The 23805-nt window shown below is 37.2% G+C and overlaps 1 protein-coding gene across 1 annotated transcript in view; it reads right to left on the bottom strand.

The window, feature by feature from the left end:
• RSBN1L (round spermatid basic protein 1 like) overlaps nt 1-23805 on the bottom strand; it is a 62861-nt gene that overhangs the window by 38340 nt on the left and 716 nt on the right. The gene's annotated exons all lie outside the window — the stretch shown is intronic.

Below are 23805 nucleotides of genomic sequence, written 5' to 3'. Positions count from 1 at the left end.
ACTCAAGCTGAATTGAATGAGGAAATTTAAAAAACAAGAACTTTTAAAAATTAAAAAGACAATAGCAAAACAGAAAGGCTTAATTAAAAGGTTGGAAGAGATAAAGTTTAGATAATCTTCCAAAAAGCAGAGCAACAAGACAAAGAAGTGAAAAATAGCAAAAAAATAAGGCAACACAAAGGATCTATTCAGGAGATCTAATATCAAATTAACTGAAATTTCAGAAAAAGAAACCAATTGCATAAGGAAGAAAAATATAAATAAATAAATAAATAAATAAATAAATATTTCCCATAAAAGATCAGTCTCCAGAATGAAGATTCTTCAAGGGATGAGTACAAAGAATGGACTTCACCACTGTAGCCCCTCTGGCCCCAAACACACCAGGCACACCCTCATGAAATTTCAGTACACTGGGGATAAAAAAAAGATCTTAAAAGCCTCCAGAAGAAGCGGAAAAAAAAAAAAAGATCGCATATAAAAGATCAGGTAACAGTGTGGAACTGGACTCCGTCAATGCAACAGTAGACACTAGAAAGTAATACAGCAGTAACTTCAAAATTCGTAATGAAAATATTTTTTAACCTAGAATTCTAAAATCTGCCAAACTATCAATCAAGCATGACGGAAGACATTTTCAGACAAGCAAAAGTTCAAAATTTTTACCACACATGCATCCTTTCTGAGGAAGTTACATGAGGGCATGCTAAGTAAAGGAGTAAACAAAGAAGGAAGAAGACATGAGACCCAGGAAACAAGGGACCCAGAGCACAGGAGAGCAACACAAGAAAATATCAGTATGAAAGCTGTGCAGCTGGCTTAAAGGGTAACAGTTCAGGTCGAAACACAGGAATGGAGAACTGCAGAAACAAGGCCCCCCAGGAATAAAGGGGAATTGCCAGATTACCTCTTATCACACAACAGAGAATAACACAGAAAATGAAGCAATAAGTATATATGTAAATAAAAAAGAGAGGTAATTTTTAGCTACATGAAAACCAAGAAAGCCATAGAGAAAAGGATCTCTGATCTGCACTGAACAGTGTTTGCAAAGTCACAATAAGCCCTGATTATTGCTTCAACTAAGGTTTATGAAATTATCAGAGATAGGAAAGAAGCTAAATTTTAAAGTGCTAAATTCTTATTTATTTTAACAAGAATGCAATATACGTCTAAAGCTGATTGATTCAAAAATAAAAGGCAGAATGAGCATTTTATTTAGAAATTTGGAATTAAAAGGAGATGAGAATTAAGAATTACAGCCGGGGGAGGGATGGATAGGGAGTTTGGATTAGCAGATGCAAATTATTATAAATAGAATGGATAAACAACAAGGTCCTACTGTACAGCACAGGGAAGTATATTCAATATCCTGTAAAAAACCATAATGGAAAAGAATGTGAAAAATAATATATATATGTGTATATATATATTTATGTATACCTGAATCACTTAGCTGTACAGCAGAAATTAACACAAAATTGTAAATCAACTATACTTCAATAAAATAAATTTTTTAAAAAAGAGTTACAGGGCTTCCCTGGTGGTGCACTGGTTAAGAATCCTCCTGCCAGGGCTTCCCTGGTGGCGCAGTGGTTGGGAGTCCGCCTGCCGATGCAGGGGACACGGGTTCGTGCCCCGGTCCGGGAAGATCCCACATGCCACGGAGCGGCTGGGCCCATGAGCCATGGCCGCTGGGCCTGCACGTCCGGAGCCCGTGCTCCGCAATGGGAGAGGCCACAACAGTGAGAGGCCCAAGTACCGCAAAAAAAAAAAAAAAAAAAAAAAAAGAATCCTCCTGCCAGTGCTGGAGACACGGGTTCGAGCCCTGGTACAGGAAGATCCCACATGCCATGGAGCAACTAAGCCCATGCACCACAACTACTGAGCCTGAGCTCTAGAGCCCACAAGTCAACTACTGAGCCCACGTGCCACAACTACTGAAGCCCGTGCGCCTAGAGGCCATGCTCCGCAATAAGAGAAGCCACGGCAATGAAAAGCCTGTGCACCACAAAGAAGAGCAGCCACCGCTCACCGCAACCAGAGAAAGCCCACGCACAGCAACAAAGACCCAATGCAGCCAAAAATAAATAAATAAATAATTTTTTTAAAAAAAAGAGTTACAGCTGGACAGGGGGCTGGAGACAGGAATGGAGAGTTTTATGGCCCTTTTTCACTATAAACCTTTCAGTATTATTTTATTTTTTTAATTAAATTTTATTTTAAAAATTTACAAAGCCATGGTCTTCCTCCCAAATACCCATAACCCCAGTCTAATCATGAGAAAAACATTAGACAAATCCCAATTGAGAGACATTTTACAAAATACCTGACTAGTATTCCTCAAACTGTCAAGGTCATCTAAAGCAAGAAAATTCTAAGAAACTACCATAGCCAAGAAGAGCCTAAACAGACATGATGACTAAATATAATGTGGTATCCTCATGCACCCCAATGTTCACTGCAGCGCTGTTTACAATAGCCAAGTCATGGAAGCAAACTAAATGTCCATCAATAGATGAATGGATAAAGAAGATGTGGTACATATATACTATGGAATATTACTCAGCCATTAAAAAGAATGAATTAATGCCATTTGCAGCAACATGGGTGGACCTGGAGATTATCATGCTAAGTGAAGTAAGTCAGACAGAGAAAGACAAATATCACATGACACTGCTTATATTCAGAATCTAAAAACATGATACAAATGAACTTATTTACAAAACAGAAACAGACTCATAGACTTAGAGAAGGAACTTATGGTTACCAGCGAGGGAGGGTGGGGAAAGGGGAAAGACTGGGAATTTGACATTGACACGTACACACTGCTATATTTAGAATAAATAACCAACAAGGACGCACTGTATAGCACAGGGAACTCTGCTCAGTACTCTGTAATAACCTAAATGGGAAAAGAATTTGAAAAAGAATAGATACATGTGTATGTATAACTGAAAAAAATTAAATTAAATTGAAAAATAAAACTCTACAGAGCAAAAATTAATTAATTAAAAATGTGTTATCCTCAATAGGATCCTAGAACGGAAAAGGGAAATTACGTAAAAACTAAGGAAATGTGAATAAAATATGGACTTTAGTTAATGATAATATATCAATACTGGTTCATTAAGTGTGGCAAATATACTATACAAATTTAAGATTTTTAACAATAGGAGAAAGTGAATATAGCATATATGGGAACTCTGTACAAAGTTCCCAACTTTTCTGTAAATCTAAAACTATTCTAAAATTAAAAGCTTACTGAAATCTATACTTTATATAAATTTATAAAGGCAAAACGTAGTTAATTAGAAGAAAAACATACACACAGACACATACTGTACATGTGTATATAAATTTAACACTAATGGACAGAGCTCCAAGACACACTGTTAAGTTAAAAAGTACAAGTTACAGAAAAATGCATATAGGATATTTAGGTTTTAAAAAATAAACTGAATATTCTTTTCTGTGAGTGTATATATGTAAACATGTATATATGTAAATGCATAGCAAAAGGTCTGGAAGGACAGACACAAACACCTAAGGAACAAAGGGAGCTCTTGGTTTTTATTTCATGTACTTTTAAATTATTTAAAATTTCTGCAACAGAAAGGGATACATATTTATGTATTACATGTGTAAATAAGTTGTTAGCCTAAATCTTCTCCCTGAAAGAACTGATAATTATTTTCAGACAAATATTTTTTTAAGAAAGAATTAGAATCACTTAAGCCATATTAGAAGGAAAGAGATGAGTAAAAAACACTTCAAAATAAAACACTGAGTTAATATACTAGAAACTAACAAACACACACAAATAATCTTACTTTTTCCCAAGTCCTCCCTTCATTTACAACTATTCAAATGCATTTCTGCCTCACTTTACATACATTACCTCAAGGTTATGTTATAATTTAAAAAGAGAAGAACAAAAGAAAAAAAGAAAATATAACACAATTATATATGTATACATATATGAATATGTATACATATATACATTTGTTAGATTTAATAGTTTTTAAGAGAAACACAGAAATCCCACACAATATTAAGACTTATTAAACCACAGATTTTGCTATAAAGAGGGATATTCATACAGGCTCATTAGGTTTTTTAAGTATTTATTTTTATTTATTTATTTATTTGGCCGCCCGGGTATTTAGTTGCAGCACACAGGCTCTTCGTTGCCTCGTGAGAGATCTTCCTTGTGTCATGTGGCATCTTCAGCTGTGATATGCGGAATCTTTACTTGCATGTGAACTCTTAGTTGTGGCATGAGGGATCTAGTTCCTGACCAGGGATTGAACCCGGGCCCCCTGCATTGGGATAGCGCAGAGTCTTAGCCACTGGACCACCAGGGAAGTCCTCAGATTTTTTTTTTTTAATATAAGTGTCATAAAAATCCACACTGGCAGTTCTTAAGAAATGTTGGTAGAATTTCATGCTAAAGCTTTCAGCTGCAATACATTCGTGTAGCCCAACCTCAAATAGGCTTCATGTGATCACAGTTTTACTTGCTTTGTTATATGTGCCATAATTCACGCTGCAATAATGCAGTCCATGAAACTGATGGGTCTAGCAACAACACTGATATCCTCCTCTATTATCCTTCCGGATCCACGAATAAGTATAGCTGGAAATAGATCTGAGAACAAGCAGGAAGCAGGAGAATAAGAGAAGTGATACAGAATTGAAGTGGGGAGGCAGAAGGGAAAGTAAATTACAAAAATAAGAACATCAACGGAAAGAAAAAGATGAAGGATACAATAAAAAGAGAAAGGACTGCACATACAGTGGATGGGGAAAGAAGACACTTATCACACCTCCTCCCCCCAACAAAGCTAATCAAGACCACCAAATCCAATGTTTTCTCAGCCCTTTTTTCTCAGTCCTTAGTGCAACAGACATTATTGACCTCCAACTCAAAATTCTCCCTAAGTTGCAGTGAAACTGCACTATCCTACATGACTACTCAATAACTCACAATTTATCATCCCAAACCTGCACATTCCCCTAGCGTATACCCTAGGCATGCTTCCTCTCTTCTTTCTATTTCCTCTAAAAATGCAATCCTATGATTTAAACTATAACTTTAGGCAAATGAATCCCCAAACTAATCTCTCAACCCAACCCTTCTACCAAGTTCCACGCCTTCATCTCCATAAGAAATATTTAACACCAAAATCATCATCTTTATCATATAACTAAGGTTCAAGCTCTCCTTTTAATTCTCTCTTTATGTTAATGGCACAAAATCCTAACATTAAAATTCAAAAAATTCTCAAAAACCTTTATAATACTTCCTTCTTCCATTTCCCCGTAACATTAAGTCACCTGCTCAGTTCAGTCTATTTTTCCATTAAAATATGTCTATCTTCCTTTCACTTTCCATAGCTACCACCACCATTGATTCATTACCTTTTGAAAAAAAGTGATCTTCCTACCTAGAGTTTCTCTCCTCCCCACCAGTCCACTAAGCATAGAGTGACCAAATATTCCTTGAAAGTATAGTTTATCATGGCACTCTCTTCTGCTTTAAACAAACCCTACCAAAAAAAGAAAATTCCCATAGTATGCCATTCAAGGATCTTAGTCAAGACTCACCTTATCTTTTAATAATTTCTTCTACTACTCATCCACATGTATACATACACAAAATTCCAGAATGTTTGATTCATTATTATTCAAATGTCTTACTCCAGTATTTTTGCTAATACCATTGAGCTGGAATGTCTTGCCCATCCCAACTCTGCCTACCAAAATCCTACACATCCTGAAAGATCTAGGTGAAATTCAGCTTCTTTCATTAAGCACTCCTAGATCCCTACAACTAGAAATGATCACTGCCTCTCTCTCTTACGATTTGAATTCTGATTGTGTAGCTGTTCCATCTGCCCTACTGGATTATAAACTCTTTTGTAGTTATCATATCTTACTCATCTTTGTTATCTTCTACAGAACCTAGAAGAGTGTTTTGCATATAAATGATGTTCAATATGAATGCAGTTTCCAGGGGAAAAAGAAGAAAATGGTTCAAGTAAATAGAAACAAATTGCTAGTGATAAGCATCTAAAGTGTCAGCAGTCACAGAAGACAAAAAAAAAGGTCAATATGCAGAAAAAAGAAACAAGATGAGTAACAATACAGAGCCTTGCTTACACTGCAGCTAATTATCTCTCCAATTAAATTATAAATACTCTAAAAGCAAGAAATATAAATAGGGCTTCCCTGGTGGCCCAGTGGTTGGAAGTCTGCCTGCCACTGCAGGCGACACGGGTTCGAGCCCTGATCCGGGAAGATCCCGCATGCCGCAGAGCAACTAAGTCCGCGAGCCACAACTACTGAAGCCAGCGCACCTAGAGCCCGTGCTCGGAACAAGAGAAGCCACCGCAATGAGAAGCCCCCACTCGACGCAACTAAAGAAAGCCCATGTGCAGCAACGAAGACCCAACGCAGCCATAAATTAATTTTAAAAATGCTCCTTTCAAAAAAAGAGAGAAATATAAATAGCTTTCCTCCTTGCATTCCCCCCACAGTGCCAAGTGTACAGCAGGCAGTAAATGCTTGTTGAATCCACATAAGAAAGAAGTACAGGACAAATTAGAGAAATCATAATGTAATATAAGAAAGTACATAAATTCTTTTATAAAACTCTAGAAATAAGCAGGGTATAGTGGAGATACAACAAGAGAAGAATAAGATAGTGCTGGAGTGGGGCAGTTGTCAGAAAAGTTTCCACAGAATTTGTTTTTTCATAGGAACAACTTAGAAATCTCACCTACTATCCTCATTTTACAGAGGAAAAAGTTGGGTCTCAGTGCACTTAAAAGATTTTCCCAGGAACAGACACTAAATGGCAGAACCAGGACAACTCCTAATCAGGTCCCCTTGTTTCTAGTTAAAAACTCTTATACCACACATTAGGAAAGAAAACCAATAACTATAAAGAGAATTATTTACCATGAATGTTTTTTGATATTTAAAAATAAGAGACAGTTTCTAACTCATAACCTGCACATATATAAGCACTACTTCTGGCTCTTCTGCATCAAGTCTTGCCCAGTAAATAGAGTTGTACGATAGGGGAAGAAATAATGTATAAACAGGCTACAGAAACTTGGAAGGAAAAGAAGAAAACTTTTTCTTCCTATTTAAGGGATGGCTGAGATCTGACAGGCATGAGGCAGATGGTATTTAAAACACCTGACTCCTCCTCTGGAGTTGTTTACCCATCCACACTGAGGGAAACTGCTGAAATCAGGGTGAATTGTCCTTATGGACATAACTGTGAAAACTGATACACGAAGAACCCCGAGATTTGAGAGACTTATGCAGACCCAGTCGACTAAGAACACAAGGACTTGTGAACTGCTGAAATGAGGGAGTGCCATGGAGCTTCTGCTGCTTGTGCTTATATAATCAGGGGCAATAATAACTGACCTCTGAAGACTCCTTCTTTTCTAGTATTCCGTAATTCTATGTTTCTTTTTTTTTTTTTTTTTTATAACGGGGAAATAGTACAGTGACTCATACAGTAACAACATTCTATGTTTTGTACCGCAGTGCAAAAAATGGTTCTGCCTCAAGATATGAAGAGGAAGTTCAAACTGTACAATTCTTACGTCTGCTACTACTCAGGAATAGGCCAAAAAAAAAAAAAAGAAAGAAAGAAAGAAAGAAAAAAAAGGAATAGGCAGGTTGCTCTGGCTAACATATTAGAGGCCAAAAGAAAAGAAAAAAAAGGGACAAAATGTTGAAAATGGGACAGTTTAAGACAGCTGGAGATGAAGAAACTTTAAATGGATTGTAATTCAGTAGTCTCCCCTTACCCTGGGGGGATATATTCTAAAACCGGTTGGATGCCTGAAATCACAAGTAGTACTGAACCCTACGTATACTATGTTTTTCCTACAATACATACGATAAAGTTTAATTTATAAATTAGGTACAGCAAGAGAATATTCAAATTGCCAGCATCATTACTCTTATGCTTTGGGGCCTTTATTAAGTAAAATAAGGGTACATGAATATGACGGTAGATCTGATAACTGAGATGGCTGCTAAGTGACTAACAGGTGGGTAGCGCATGCAGTGTGTGGATGTGCTGGGCAAAGGCATGATTAACTAACTGGGAGGGATGGAGCAGGACAGTGCAAGATTTCATCATGCTACTCAGAACAGCACACAATTTACAACTTATGAATTGTTTATTTCTGGAATTTTCCATTTAATATTTTCAGACGGTGGTTGACCCCAAGTACCTGAAACCACAGAAAATGAAACCTCGGACAGGTGGTCTACTGTACGGTGGAAATAACTCAGGCTTTGCAGTTAGACATATTAAGTTCAAATTTCAGCTCTACCACCAACTGACCAACTGACACAAACAAGCTACTGAATTGTGTTGTGCCTCAGCATTCTCATCTGTCAAAGACAACAGCATGTATCTTTTAGATTTTTTTAGAAGAATTAAAGGCAACATATGCATTATTTCCAACACATGCCCAGTGTATTAAAGGCACTTGATAAATGTAGCCATTATTGTTAAAAACAAATAGTAGAATTTTATTAGTAAAGCCTCTAGTAACATGCATAGAGTGACAAAATAGTATAGCAGTAGTAGTCCCAAGAACACCAAAAAAAAGTAACAGGAAAACAAAAATACTTATATACCTACATGAAAGCCAAGCCAGGCATAACATGGAAGATGATTTCAAGTCAGGTTTTCTTCATTGACCTAGCAGGAAAAATTTGCCTCTAAAGCAGAAGTATAATTACTTCTTCTTTTTTCAATATATTGTAAAACAAAGATATTAAGTAGTGAGATATTATAATTGGTATCTAGGTTACAGAATTAAACCACTCTAGTCGCTGAATCTTACACTATAGTTGTTATATAAAACGTGACACATATTGAACTTCCCTGGTGGCACAGTGGTTAAGAATCCACCTGCCAATGCAGGGAACACGGGTTCGAGCCCTGGTCTGGGAAGATCCCACATGCTGCAGAGCAACTGAGCCCGTGTGCCACAACTACTGAGCCTGCACGCTAGAGCCCGCAAGACACAACTACTGCAGCCCACGTGCCTAGAGCCTGTGCTCCACAACAAGAGAAGCCACCGCAATGAGAAGCCTGAGCACCGCAATGAAGAGTAGGTCCCGCTCACCACAACTAGAGAAAGCCTGCATGCAGCAATGAAGACCCAACACAGCCAAAAATAATAAATAAATTTTAAAAATAAATAAATTTATTTTTTTTAAAGAGAAATGCATAATAGAAGACCCTTCACTATCCAGCCCCAATTTCTCTTTTAAAAAAAAGTGACACATAAAACCTGGGACATTCTAGACCTCTTAAGTCGACATTATACAATTATTTAGTTAAAATTATACTCTATAATGCAAACAGTAAATCATATAGTTCTTTCCGGTTAATATAATAACATAAGTGGGAACAAATGCTCTTTTTATACACTCCTAATTATATTTTTTCATACAACCAATTAAGGTTCTAAATTTTTAAAAGTTATGTATTTAGCTAATACCACTAAATAACTCTCCTATAGGTGCTTTATCTATTTCAGTTCAATGTAGAATATGCTCTTAGTAAAATTTTACAAAACAAATATACCTATTAAGGCCCTAATAAGTATACAGGGAGGAACTGTTTCAAGCTTCCAAAGCTAGGTTAGAAGAAGCCTTGCTGTTTCCACCCAGGTCTCTTGGTCTCCTTCTGCCATGTAAGAAATCCTACTATCCTGATGAGGAGATCATGTAAAAAGGCACTGAGATGACAGGAGAGAGAGGGGACCAGCTCAGCATCTCATCATCCTTGACAGGCAACAGGCACATGAGTAAAGTCATCATGGACTCACCAGACAAGACTAACCATCAAATGAACACCACTGAGTAACCCCAGTCAGCCCCGAATGAAGCAAAATTATCTAGCCAATCCTGCTGAATTCCTGACCCAGAACATCATTAGATACAATAAAATGGTTGTTGTTTTAAGCCTCCAAGTTTTAGGTTAGTTTGTTACACAGCAATACCTAATGCAGCCTTCACAAAATCTTCTTATGCTCAAAGAAGTTGGGCTAAGTTATGTATGTACAAGACATACAATGACTTCAGAGAAATGTTAAAACAGAGCATCTTACAAAAACAACTGATATTTTAAAATCTACGATGAAGGGCTAGAATAAAGATGCTTAGCAATATATAATGTCAAAGCTATAAAGAGAATCAAACATCTATAAATTATTTCCTGCCTCAGTATCTGTGACACTGCACAGCTCAGTTTTCCTATATAGTTCCCATGAATGTTACACTTCATATAACGCTCTAACTAGAACTTCTTTAACTCTTTATTGAAATCCTACCACACTGTCTTTCAAAGTTTCTCTCAAAACACCCTCTCCTTCCTCCTGCATCCCTTCGGGAGAGGAAAGGGATTCTTAAGAAAGAAAGGGATTCTTAACATCTACCTGCGCCCACTCCCACTAGCTACCACCACTACTTTCCATTTGCCTTGTGGTATTTAACTTACTGTACTAAATATTATAACTACTTTTTCTAGTACCCTGCTAGATTGTTTAAGTTACTTGAAGGCATGGACTGCAAATTATTGATTTAGTCATTTTTGTTAACACCTACCACAGCATCTAAGTACTAAAAATGTTTAAGTTGAACAATTATACACTCTGCTGCTAGAGATCTCAGATTTTAAAGACTAACACAATGCTTGATGTACCACAAACAAATCACTTCCTGAACGTTACAAAGTAATCTTTCTGTAATTCAACCTGTTCCTGATTATAATTGATAACCTTTCACTGTTATAAAATTATATACCCAATTATCAAGTACATGTAGAAAAACCAAAAGCTTTCTTATATACCAGTAATAATCTGGAAAAAAAAACTCCCCAAAATAAAACAAAATACAAGAAAACTCATAATATGTATTAAATATCAATAAATTTTACAGAGATATAAAAGAATAGGTAAAGATATACATGTAGCTTTTAAGTACAAAGGTAATTCTGTAACAATTACAGTTTGCCCCTAATTCAATCAATATATTTAATAAAAATCTCTATGGGATGGGGCGGAGGGGGTACTTTACAAAATAACTCTTAAGTTAATCAAAAAGGAAAAATAAGAGTAAAGGAACCTTGATCCAAAACTCAAATACAGGGCTTCCCTGGTGGCGCAGTGGTTGAGAGTCCGCCTGCCGATGCAGGGGACACGGGTTCATGCCCTGGTCCGGGAAGATCCCACATGCCATGGAGCGGCTGGGCCCGTGAGCCGTGGCCGCTGAGCCTGCGCGTCCGGAGCCTGTGCTCCGCAACGGGAGAGGCCACAACAGTGAGAGGCCCGTGTACTGGAGAAACAAACAAACAAACAAAACTCAAATACAAAAATTTTCCGAATACATCACAGACCTAAATTTAAAACCTAAAACTATAGAGTATCTAAAAGAAAACATAAGAGAAAACCTATATGACCTTGGGTTAGGCAAAGCTCCCTTAATTCAGACACAAAAAGCACAAACCATAAAAGAAATAAATTATAAAGTGGACCTAATCAAAATTCAAATTTTCTGCTGTGAAAAAGTATAAAGGACAATATTAAGAGAAAGAAAAGCCAAGGAATTGGGGAATACATTTGCAAAAATACGTATCTCATATGGAACTTGTTCACAGTGTAGAGAACTTTCACAATTTCCTAATAATAAGAAAACACCCAATAATAGACAATTTGAACAGACACTGCACAAAAGAGAGATAGGGATGGAAAATAAGCACATGAAAAGATGTTCAACATCACTAATCATTAGGAATTGCAAATTAAAACCACAATGAAATACTACTACATGTCCACTAGGATGGCTAAAATTTAGTAAACTGACAATATCAAAGGGCTAGTGGGAATGAAAAATGGTACAGCCACTTTAGAAAAGTTTGACAGTTTCTTATGAAGTTAAACATGCACTTAACCATACAACCCAGCAATTCTACTTCTAGGTATTTACGGAAGAGAAATGAAAACATGTATCTATCCCAAGATTTGTATGTAAATGTTTGTAGCAGGCTTTTTAATAATTATCAAAAACTAGAAACAATCCAAATGTCCACCAACTGGCAAACGAAAAATCAAAGTGTGGTGTCTCCATACAATGAACTACTACTAGAAATAGAAAAGAATGAACTGATTAATGTAACAACTCAAAAGCAACATGCTAAGTGAAAGAAGCCAAACATGGAAAAAGTTAGATAGTTCAACTTAAAAGACATTCTGAAAAAGGCAAAACCATTGGAACATAAAACAGATCACCCCCAGAATGGAAGTAGTGGGAGAGCACAAAGTGCCAAGAGGGAACTTTTTTAAATTTTATTCAACTATAGTTGATTTACAGCATTGTGTTAATTTCTGCTGTACAGCAAAGGGACCCAGTTACATATATTCTTTCTCGTATCTTTTCCCCTCATGGTTTATCACAGAATATTGAATATAGTTCCCTGTGCTATGCAGTAAGACCTTGTTTATCCATCTGATATATAATAGCTTGCATCTGCTAATCCCAAACTCCCAATCTTCCCTCCCTCATCCCCCCTTCCCCTTGGCAACCACAAGCCTGTTCTCTATGTCTGTGAGTCTGTTTCTATTTTGTTATGTTCATTTGTGTTGCATTTTAGATTCCACATATAAGTGATATCATACGGTATTTTTTTTTCTCTTTCTGATTTACTTTGATTACTATGATATAATTTCTAGGTCCATCCATGTTGCTGCAAATGGCATTATTTCATTCTTTTTTAATGGCTGAGTAATATTCCACTGTATATATACACCACATCTTCTTTATCCAGCCATCTGTTGATGGACATTTAGGTTGTTTCCAAGCCTTAGCTATTGTAAACAGTGCTTCTATGAACATAGGGGTGCATGTGTCTTTTCAAATTATAGTCTTGTCTAGGTATATGCCTAGGAGTATATGGCATCTCTATTTTTAGTTTTTTTAAGGAAACTCCACACTGTTTTCCATAGTGGCTGCACCAATTTACATGGGTGGCTGCACCCAATTAAATCAACATTGCAGGAGGGTTCCCTTTTCTCCTTACCCTCTCCAGCATTTATTATTCGTACTTTTTAAAATTAATTAATTTGTTTGTTTGTTTGTTTTTGGCTGCATTCGGTCTTCGTTGCTGCGCACACACTTTCTCTAGTTGCAGCGAGCGGGGGCTACTCTTCGTTGCAGTGCGTGGGCTTCTCGTTGCGGTGGCTTCTCTTATTGCGGAGCACAGGCTCTAGGCATGCGGGCTTCAGTAGTTGTGGCTTGCAGGCTCTAGAGCGCAGGCTCAGTAGTTGTGGCACACAGGCTTAGTTGCTCCGTGACATGTGGGATTTTCCCGGACCAGGGCTCGAACCCGTGGCCCTGCACTGGCAGGCGGATTTTTAAGCACTGTGCCACCAGGGAAGTCCCTATTTGTAGACTTTTTAATGACAGCCATTCTGACCAGTGTGAGGTGGTACCTCATTGTAGTTTTGATTTGCATTTCAAAGAGGGAACTTTTTGATTTTTAGTAGTATGTGATAAAAGCTGGCATTCTATATCTGTGTGGAAAGGAAAAACTATGCAGTAAATGGTATTAAAAACTAATTACTGGGGGCTTCCCTGGCGATGCAGTGGTTGAGAGTCCATCTGCTGATGCAGGGGACACGGGTTCGTGCCCTGGTCCGGGAAGATCCCACATGCCGCGGAGCGGCTAGGCCCGTGAGCCACAGCCGCTGAGCCTGCGCGTCGGGAGCCTGTGGTCCGCAATGGGAGAGGCCACAACAGTGAGAGGCCAGCGTACCGCAAAAAAAAAAAAAACTAATTACTGGAACAAAATTAATTATGATTCCTACCTAATTTTATGTCTAAATAAATTCCAAACAGAGCAAAGGTTTTCATTTATAATTGCATTACAGATTTTGTAAACAAGCTCAGATTAAAAATATAAAAAATCCTGTTTGTACAATGTGTAATAAGTTTAATTTTTTGAGGTTAGAATATATAAAATAGCAATTGTGATAATTCAAGATGAGTCAAACATTCAATTATTATTATCCACACAGTTCATTTTTTTTCTAGTTATCATGCCATTAATACCTGCCTCTTGTGCTCACCTGACAATCTGCCCATTGTTTGTGAGCAGCTGGTCAACTTCTCATCCCATTATCACCTTCTGCTGTTTTCACATTTGAAATAACCTGCCAAGATTTTCCTGAACAACAATCAGACATCTCTTCTGAGGAGGCAAAAACAGCCATAACGTAGTGCAACTTATTCATTCTCAAAGTTATCAAGTACCCAGAAGTTGAAGGCCTGACCTGAAACAAGATAATCACAGCCCCAGATTCCAGAAAGCTTACAGTCTGGTGAAGAAGACAACTAAACATGTGAAGAAAATGAAAAGACAACCCTCAGAATGGGAGAAAATATTTGCAAACAAAGCAATCGACAAGGGATTAATCTCCAAAACATACAGACAGCTCATGCAGCTCAATATCACAAACAACCCAATCAAAAAATGGGCAGCGGATCTAAATAGACATTTCTCCAAAGACGACATACAGATGGTTAAAAAGCACATGAAAAGATGCTCAACATCACTAATTATTAGAGAAATGCAACTCAAAACTACAATGAGGTATCACCTCACACCAGTCAGAATGGCCATCATTTAAAAGTCTACAAATAATAAATGCTGGAGAGGGTATGGAGAAAAGAGAACCCTCCTACACTGTCGGTGGGAATGTAACTTGATACAGCCACTATGGAGAATATGGAGGTTCCTTAAAAAACTAAAAATAGAGCTACCATATGATCCAGCAATCCCACTCCTGGGCATATATCTGGAGAAAACCATAATTTGAAAAGATACACGCACCCCATTGTTCTCTGCAATGCTATTTACAGTAGCCAGGACATGGAAGCAACCTAAATGTCCATCAACAGAGGAATGGGTAAAGACGACGTGGTACATATATACAATGGAATATTATTCAGCCATGAAAAAGAATGAAATAATGCCATTTGCAGCAACATGGATGGACCCAGAGATTATCATACTAAGTGAAGGAAGTCAGAGAAGGACAGATATCATATGATACTGCTTACATGTGGAATCTAAAAAAGGCTATAAATGAACTTATCTACAAAACAGAAACAGAGTTACAGATGTAGAAAATAAACTTACGGTTACCAGGGGGTAAGTGGGGGGGGGTAAATTGGAAGATTGGGACTGACATATACACACTAGTATATATAAAATAGATAACTAATGAGGACCTACTGTATAGTACAGGGAACTCTACTCAATAGTCTGTAATGGCCTATGTGGGAAAAAAATCTAAAAAAGAGTGGATATATATATATAATAGATTTGCTTTGCTGTACACCTGAAACTAATGCAACACTGTAAATCAACTATACCCCAATAAAAATTTAAAAAAAAAAATGAAGTGAAGAAAGTCAGGATATGGCAAAGTGATATGGGAAGAGACAGCAAGGAGACCTAATCTAGTCCAGGGAGTAGCGAAGGCCTCCCTTTCAAGTTCAGTCCTAAAAGATGAGTAAGTTCAGTGGAGTAGAAGTGTGGAACTAGAGATGGAAGGATAATGGATGGAGAAAGTTCTAGGCAGCAAGGAGCACTGAGGAGAAGCTGAAGAGCTAAACGAGGATATGATCATCCAGAACCTTAGGGGACATTTTAAGGAATTTGAACATCATCTCATAAACAGAAAAGTGACATCAAATAGGCATTTAGATCTCTAGTTATCACTTAGGCTGTAGAATGAAAAATGAAATGAAAGATCATAGATGTGAAGTAGAGAGCCCAATAAGGAAGCAGTTATACAATAACTGAGGTTAGAGATAATTAGGCTAGAGATAATTAGCTTTCAACTAATACTAAAAGAACGGAAGGCATAAAAGTAGATAGACGGGAAAGACAGTGGCTAGAAGCGAAAAGATCTGGCTACAGGTGTGATAAAGTTAAAGTGGAGAATTCAGTTTTCAAACTTGAGCACTGAGATAAGGAGCATACATGGAAAGACAAATTTGGGTAAGGGAGACAATGAGTTGTGAACATATTACTCTTAAGGTTCTATGGACCACCTAATAGTGGTCATGTCAAGGAGGCAACTGAATACACAGATCTAAACCTCTGGACTAAGCTAAGATTTGAGGAGTGCTAACAACAGACATAAGAAAACTAACAGGGTCATTAGCAAAGCCAGAGAGTCTACTACTGTAAAAGGGCCCCAAACTAAACCAAATGCTAAAATAGCTGCAGCAGAGATAAGGAAAATGGCAGGGGATGCTAAAAGGGGAAGGACAAATGGAATGTAAATTGTTAAACTGAGTGGAGTGAAGGTTAAGGGACCATGCCTAATCTTGGGGTTTTTAGAGACCTTTTGAAGACTGTGAACAGCTGGTTACCTAAGAATTAATGATCTGAGATTATTTGCTCCTCACAGAAAAAGCCCTCCACATACACACACTGAAGCACACATGTTAACTAAACAGAATCTCCTACATACAGAGCAACATTTTTAAACCTCACCCTTGGACTCACTACTAATTTGACATGCATCTGATAACAGAACTTTAATAAGGTACTTGCCTGCATCTCAAACTCACATCCATCTTTTTGAACCAGTTCTCTTACAGGCATACCCACATTTTTTTCAAAAAATGCTTATTCTCTCCATCTGAAAGCATAAAATAACATGTAAATTCTCCTTTCTTGCTATATATTTGAAAACCATGATGCCCTATCATATAATCCCTCTTAAAATCTTCCTTTTCATGTCCAGGAGCACCAATCATTTCACCACTAAAATCATGTCATTTCACTACTACAGTAGTCTCTAATACCCCTGACTCTACAATTTTCTCAGCCAATCTCTCCTAAACAATGCTACTAAAGTAATATTCCTAAAATACCAGTTTGAATATATTATCGCCCTACTAAAAAACGGTGCCTTGCTGTTGCCCACAGAATGAAGTCTGAACTCCTTATCCAGACAAATAGAAAGCAGATTATGGCAGACTTTCAACTGCCATGCAGTCCTATCTCACAACTTTGTACAAAATCATCAATCCCAGCCAAATGGTTCTTCTCACAGACCACTGAACATGCCAGACACACTCCTGTCTCTACAATCTTGCTCACACCATCCCTCCTGCCTAACAAGCCTGTCTCCATCATCTCCATTTACATAAATCCTAATTTTCCATCAAAGCCCAGTTCATTTACTTGGCAAACTATCTCACAATGCAAGGTACAATTCTGGATGAAGGAGATTTAAAAATATTAACATGGTTTTGCACAGTAGTTTAGAGAGAGAGCTCTGAGGTCAAACTATCTAAAGATCTGAAACCTAGATTTACTACTTATTTCATATCCTTCAGCAAGTCATTTAAATTATTCTGAGCTTCCATAAAGCACTTTCAAAAGTCTACTATCTAACTAAACTTTAAAGAAGTTGTGAAAATTAAATAAAAATCTATATAAAGTGCTGAGTATATACTTCTATAAATGTTAACCCTTGTTCTTATTTTTGTTGTTTCTGTCCTCAAGAAGCTTATATTCTAGCACAAACTGCACCTAAGTACTCACTGCATCAGCTTGTGGCCCATCTCAAAAAAGCTTGACAGAATTTACTAATTCTGACATTTTCATTATCCTCAAAGGAGAAAACCAAAATTATACTGTTCTGGTTTCTTTTGTATTAATTAAATTATTTTCATGATAAAAAGTTAAATATTTTCAAAACAAGTTAAATATTTTAAATCTAAAATTCAAAAAAAACGTACAAAGTTTAATGTACCTTCAGAAATAAAAATGTTTAAAGTGATAAAAAATTAGTTTAGTTGGTAAGAGTGTACATTTATTATTAATTCTCCTTAATCACACACACACAAAGATTTTATATAAGCCACAATTCTTTCATCAGAATTCTTTTTACTGTAACTGAAAAAATATCATTATTTTTTCAATATCCTATTTTAAGTGGTTTATCTGTAATTTGAAACTTTAATTCATTTGAGGATGGTGAAAAATTAATGACATTTACTATAATAACTGGAAACCTCTGACATATAAACTTCTTTCAGCAAGTTAGTATGGTTCATACTAATACCAAAAATTCAAAATTCTCAGAAACCAGGATACCAATGGGAAAACTATACAGGTTATACATACCCATGAATTCAGTGAAACTAAACGTGTCCAATGTACTATACAGGAAAGAATGGTTAGGAACTAACATCCCTACAAATGCCTACCATATACCAGGCTCATGTAATTCTAACAACCATGCTGTGGACACCGATAATAACAGATGAGTATGAGCTCGAAAAGATTAAGTGATTTCACCAGTGTCCCACAAATACGAACAAATCAAAATAAGGCTAAAATTTAAGATCTCTTCTTGAAAAACATACCACAACAATAGGGAGAAAAAGAACTAGAAACATAAATTCCACCTTTAATGTAACTAGGAGATACTGTAACTGTAATCTGAGATATAATTTATAAAGACAGAACGTTGATGGTGGAATGGTAAATGACCTGGCATAAATGGAAGAAGGTTAAGGTAAGTCCCTATAGAAAGAAATAATGACAAAGAACCCTGTTTACTCTGCAGCACCCCAGAAGGGCTTAGAAATGGGAGGTGCTGGGAAAGGCAAGATGACAGAACCACACTGCTTCACCCCCCCGCCCACGCTCCCACCCCCACACTCCTAAGGGAATGAGAGGTGTTCAGCAAAACTGAATCACACCGTGGCTCCAGCCTCAGGGGCGACACACACAGAAAAAGGGAGAAGCGAGTACTGGTATAAATACAAGGAGACTAAGTGAAAATTTAGAAACTGGTGAGACCTGTAATAGCTTTCTTCCTCCACCCAGCGCTAGAACTCTGCCATCAATACTCATTACTTCTGCCAATCCTCTCCTCACTCCATTATTCCACTTATGCAGACGGACAGAAAAATGAAGGACCATTATTTGAAGAAACTGAAAGCCTTCTTACCCACCACCTAGAGAAGAAAAAATAAAGATAAAAACAAGGGAGTTCATCAGTCACTAAGCTATGCTCATGCATGCCCAGTGAGCTTTCAATTAGTTTTGCAACATTCTCTTGAATATGAAGGAACTGCTGAGGATCACACAGATCTGAAGAAAGCCTTCAACAACAAAAAAAAGAGACCAAAACAAACAGAAAAAAGAAGAACCAAAAACAATGCAAGGCATGGAAGAAAATGTCAAAGAAACTGTAATTAATATCCTTGAAGAGATAACAGAAGATGCTGTACCCATGAAAAAGAAACAAGATGCTATAATACAGAAATAGAGAAGAGCTCATAAAACATTTTTTTTTAAAAGATACCTGAAATTTTAAATTTCAGTGAAAGGGTTGAAATCTCCCAGATAGGACAAAAGACAGTTTTTTGGAGATCAAATTTCTCAGCATCAACATTGGAAGCCAAGCAATAAAGGAACACCTCCAAACTTTTAAGGAAAAATGATTTCCAATACAGAAATCTCTCAACAGCCCAACAGTCAAGTGTGAGGGTAAAAACGAAAGCCCTCAAAATATCTCATGCACTCTTTCACAGTAATAGGAGAGAAACCAAAAAGAAGGAATAAACTAAAAGGAAGGCATGGGATCCAGGAAAAAAGGGACTCAACAAAAGTGAAAAACATTCCCAGAATGTCCCAAGATAACAGCTTTGCAGCAGGCCTAAACAGAAAACAATCCAGAATAAAGCAGGAAGGACAGCTACAGAGGGGATGACTACAGGAATAAGTGGAAGTGGTAAGTTTATGTGACAGATTTGACCATGTGGAAAATTGTACTGAGAAGCATTTTACCGAGCTGCTGGAGGATACAGAAAGACAAAACTAAGCAAATGAAAAAACAAGGCATGAAAAGCAAAAGGTTACACGGGAAAACTAAATCATAGTAAACTACTATCTCAGCACTGACAAATATTTCGTTGGAATGATGAAAACTCTCAACGTGAATTTAACCTGAAATTGCAGAATAACAGTATTAGAAAGATGGAGGAAAAGCCTAGTTTGAAAAATCTTTTAACATCTATCCCTTTAAAATCATTGATAATTACATACCTCAAATTATTCAATTCTAAGGAAAGCCTCTATTTTCATTAAATTCTGTAACTACACTTTCAAGGCAAAAATTTAGTGAAATGCACTGGTTTTGTCTTGGGCTACTTCACAGGGTCATTTTAAGGAAATAAGGTAATAAATGCAAAGCAAAAATTCTAACAAAAATTAGAAGATCTATACAAGTTTTACTGGTTACTGGAATCAGTTAAGGCAGCTTATTATCTAATAATATGTTTGTTCTATTGTTTGCTATAATTCTTTTTTTTAATATTTATGTATATATTTATATTTATTTTGGCTATGCCTGGTCTCAGTTGTGGCACACGGGGTCTTCGTTGCAGCATGTGGCATCCTCAGTTGATCTTTACTGCAGCATACAGGATCTTCTAGTTGCAGCATGTGGACTTCTTAGTTGCAGCATGCATGTGGGACCTAGTTCCCCAACCAGGGATCGAACCTGGGCCCCCTGAACTGGGAACACGGAGTCTTACCCACTGGACCGCCACACAAGTCCCTGTTTGTTGTAATTCTAAATGTTGGACACCTTCAGCACATGTTCACTTTTACCTTCCACATTTACCAGTTAATAATTTATTCAGTCTTACAGGAAAATGGGCTGCGAACTCTTTAGTAGTTTACCTCTTTATACACCAAAACTTTTATCTCATAGTTTTAAAAATCTAGGACTTCCCCGGTGGCTCACTCGTTGGGAGTCCGCCTGCCAATGCAGGGGACACGGGTTCGAGCCCTGGTCTGGGAGGATCCCACATGCCGTGGAGCAACTGAGCCCGTGCACCACAGCTGCTGAGCCTGTGCTCTAGAGCCCATGAGCCACAAGGGCTTAAGCCCAGGCGCCTGGAGCCTGCGCACAGCAGCAAGGAGTAGCCCCCGCTGGCGCAACTGGAGAGAGCCCGTGGGCAACAATGAAGACCCAACGCAGACAAAAATAATTTTAAAAATAAAATAAAAAATAAAACTAATTTAAAAAAATCTAAAATGTTTTGCACTTTTCTTTTTATAAGAAGTAAATTTAACATTTACTTGATGACTCGGGCTGTCATGCAAGTCGGCTACAGTACTATGACTAGATGGCCTCAGAGGTTTTAGGTCTGTAAGGCATCAACCCTTATGCTAAATGGACCTAGACTGGTATGCTTTTATAACCTTCCTGTTCATCACTCTTAACTTTCAGATCTACTGTCAACGATCCTTCCTCTATCTGGATCGACCCATCTTTCATTTACTATGAGGTTAAAAAAAAATCATCATGCTTCTGACTCAACATTTACTAAATGCCCTGCCTTTCATACACACACGTTCATTTAATCCAAATAACTTCTGTTAGAATGGTAGTCAATGTAAAAATGTAGCAGTTCTGACTAAAGACTTTAAAAAAAAACTACTACAAATAAATACAGGAGTTTAACTGCTTAATGGAGTTTGGGGGCTGCATCTTTTGGATGGTTTTGGGGGTTTTGTTTGTTTTTTGAGAGAAGGATTTATTTTCCTTGCTTTGGTGTCTTTATAACTAATTTCCAGTTCTGATCAAGATTGGTCAATCAATGATCTATGGGATAATTGTGGGAGTCACTGAACTATCCTATGTGCTATCCTATCAACTATCCAACTTAAAGCAATACCAAAAAGAGATATATACTTAAAACTACAGACACGTGGTCATCCATTCACTAAGACTTTCACAAAAAACGCAGAAAAATGAGAAATGTATTGCAAATTAGGACTTTTATATTTGCAATTATATCTATATTAAATGCATGTATATAATTTTGTTATTTTAATATTTCTGTTTTTTAAAAATTTTCCTAGTTGAATAAAACAGAACCTCAATTCAGTTAAATCTGAACTTCAGAAGGATATGAGTACTTCCCAAATTAAGAGGTAAAGATTTTCACCATTAAATGTATCACCAAGACACTGAAAAGCAATCCTTCTCATTGATTTTTAGTTATTCCTCTATAAAATAGCAGCATTTCCATTAAAAAAAAGAAAGAAAGAAAAGAAAATCTTACCATAGTGTTACTATCTAGTCACTACTCAAAAAACCTACATAAATCATGGAATAAAAGCTATCATTGCTTATATTCAGGCTTAATAATGTAAGCTGTAGCCTTCAAAAGGAGGATTCTAAATGTAATTTAAAAGACTAGAAAACTTTCTCTTTAACAGCCATTTCACTTTAAAAGCAATTTATGTGCTCCAGAGAATTGTTAAAGAATGCTTACTTATTTATTTTCAGCCATTCCAATACATCAACAATGTTATACCCATATTCACGTTCTCATTCAAAGACCTTAGAAGAGCAAATACACATCACAAATAAGACTGATATTGAGCTGCAAATGCTGACTTCCAGGCACTTTCAAATTTTAAATGTAATTATTAAAACAAAATTGCTTTAAAATACTAATCACCTAAAATCCCAGCCTAGAAGTCGTATAAATTCCATCCTCAAAACCACTTTCCTGGAAACAACACTCTCCAAAGCTGAGGGATCCTTTACCTTGTGCCAGAGTACCTGATGCCTATGCTTAGATGTCAAAGCTTTGCTACAGGCAAAATATCAAAAAAGTAACACTGTTGCTACATACTCGTGCACAACATTTTTAAAAATTGCGAAAATATACCTTTCTAATTCAAACAGAATTTTTCATGATCTAAGCTACCATTAGATCAGCAATGCTAAAACTGCTTGACATTTCATTTTTCCTAAAACAAACAAAAATACTTTCACAATACTGTGTATCAATGTACATTTATAATAAAGATCACTACGTGCTTTAAGCTTTTGATCACATAAAGATCTAATTTTCAACCAGTCTCCACGTTGTACCACTGTCAAAACTGTGTATCAAACATCTAAATAGGTAGGACCATCTATTTTATAGAAATACTTCCTGAAAATCATATGACTAGCCTACTTTTTAAAAGAAAACCGCGCAGTCGTGTCTGAAAAGAACGCTTAAGAATTTGCCTTTCTCTGATGCTAAAACATTTTGCAGCAAGTACTTGGTCTGGCCAAAAAACGTCAATGCTCCTGATTTTATCATTTGCTGCAGGAAAAAAAGAATATGGCTGAAAATTCTTTCTGAAGGGTGGTATTTCAAACAGGACCACTCACAACACTTAAGAATACGGAGCGGAGAGGAGGGTGGAGGGAGGATACCTTATGAAACAGCACACTCCGGGCCCTGCACACTACCTCATTTCCCTAATAGGGATGAAAAGCTCAGGCCTCTGGTAGCTTCCAGCTGACGCCAATGCTCTCCACACCCCTTTTTTTGACAGGATTTTCTGGCGTTAGAGCCTGTGTCACAAATACAAATTCCGTGATCACGTCTAAACGGTCTAATAATCAAGCATCTTCTACAGGACCAAACCCTTCGCGATCCCATTCCCTCCCATCTCCCTCCGTAGCGAAACACACCTAGGCGGGTCCTCTACATCGAATTCTACCAATCCTGCCGCGCATTATCGAGGCAGAAACGATACAGAAAATAGATTTCAGCCATCCCCCTCGGTGCTACCGAAATTACAGGCTCCATTTCCTGTCCCCATGGGGACCGCAAAATCTCCGAGGGAGAACCGGACGC

The sequence above is a fragment of the Monodon monoceros genome, unplaced genomic scaffold (genome assembly GCF_005190385.1).
Source record: "Monodon monoceros isolate NGI ecotype Baffin Bay Population unplaced genomic scaffold, NGI_Narwhal_1 Super_Scaffold_2, whole genome shotgun sequence".
Taxonomy (NCBI): domain Eukaryota; kingdom Metazoa; phylum Chordata; class Mammalia; order Artiodactyla; family Monodontidae; genus Monodon; species Monodon monoceros.
Note: the sequence above shows the minus strand (reverse complement) of the source record. Positions and strands in the feature narration are given on the sequence as shown.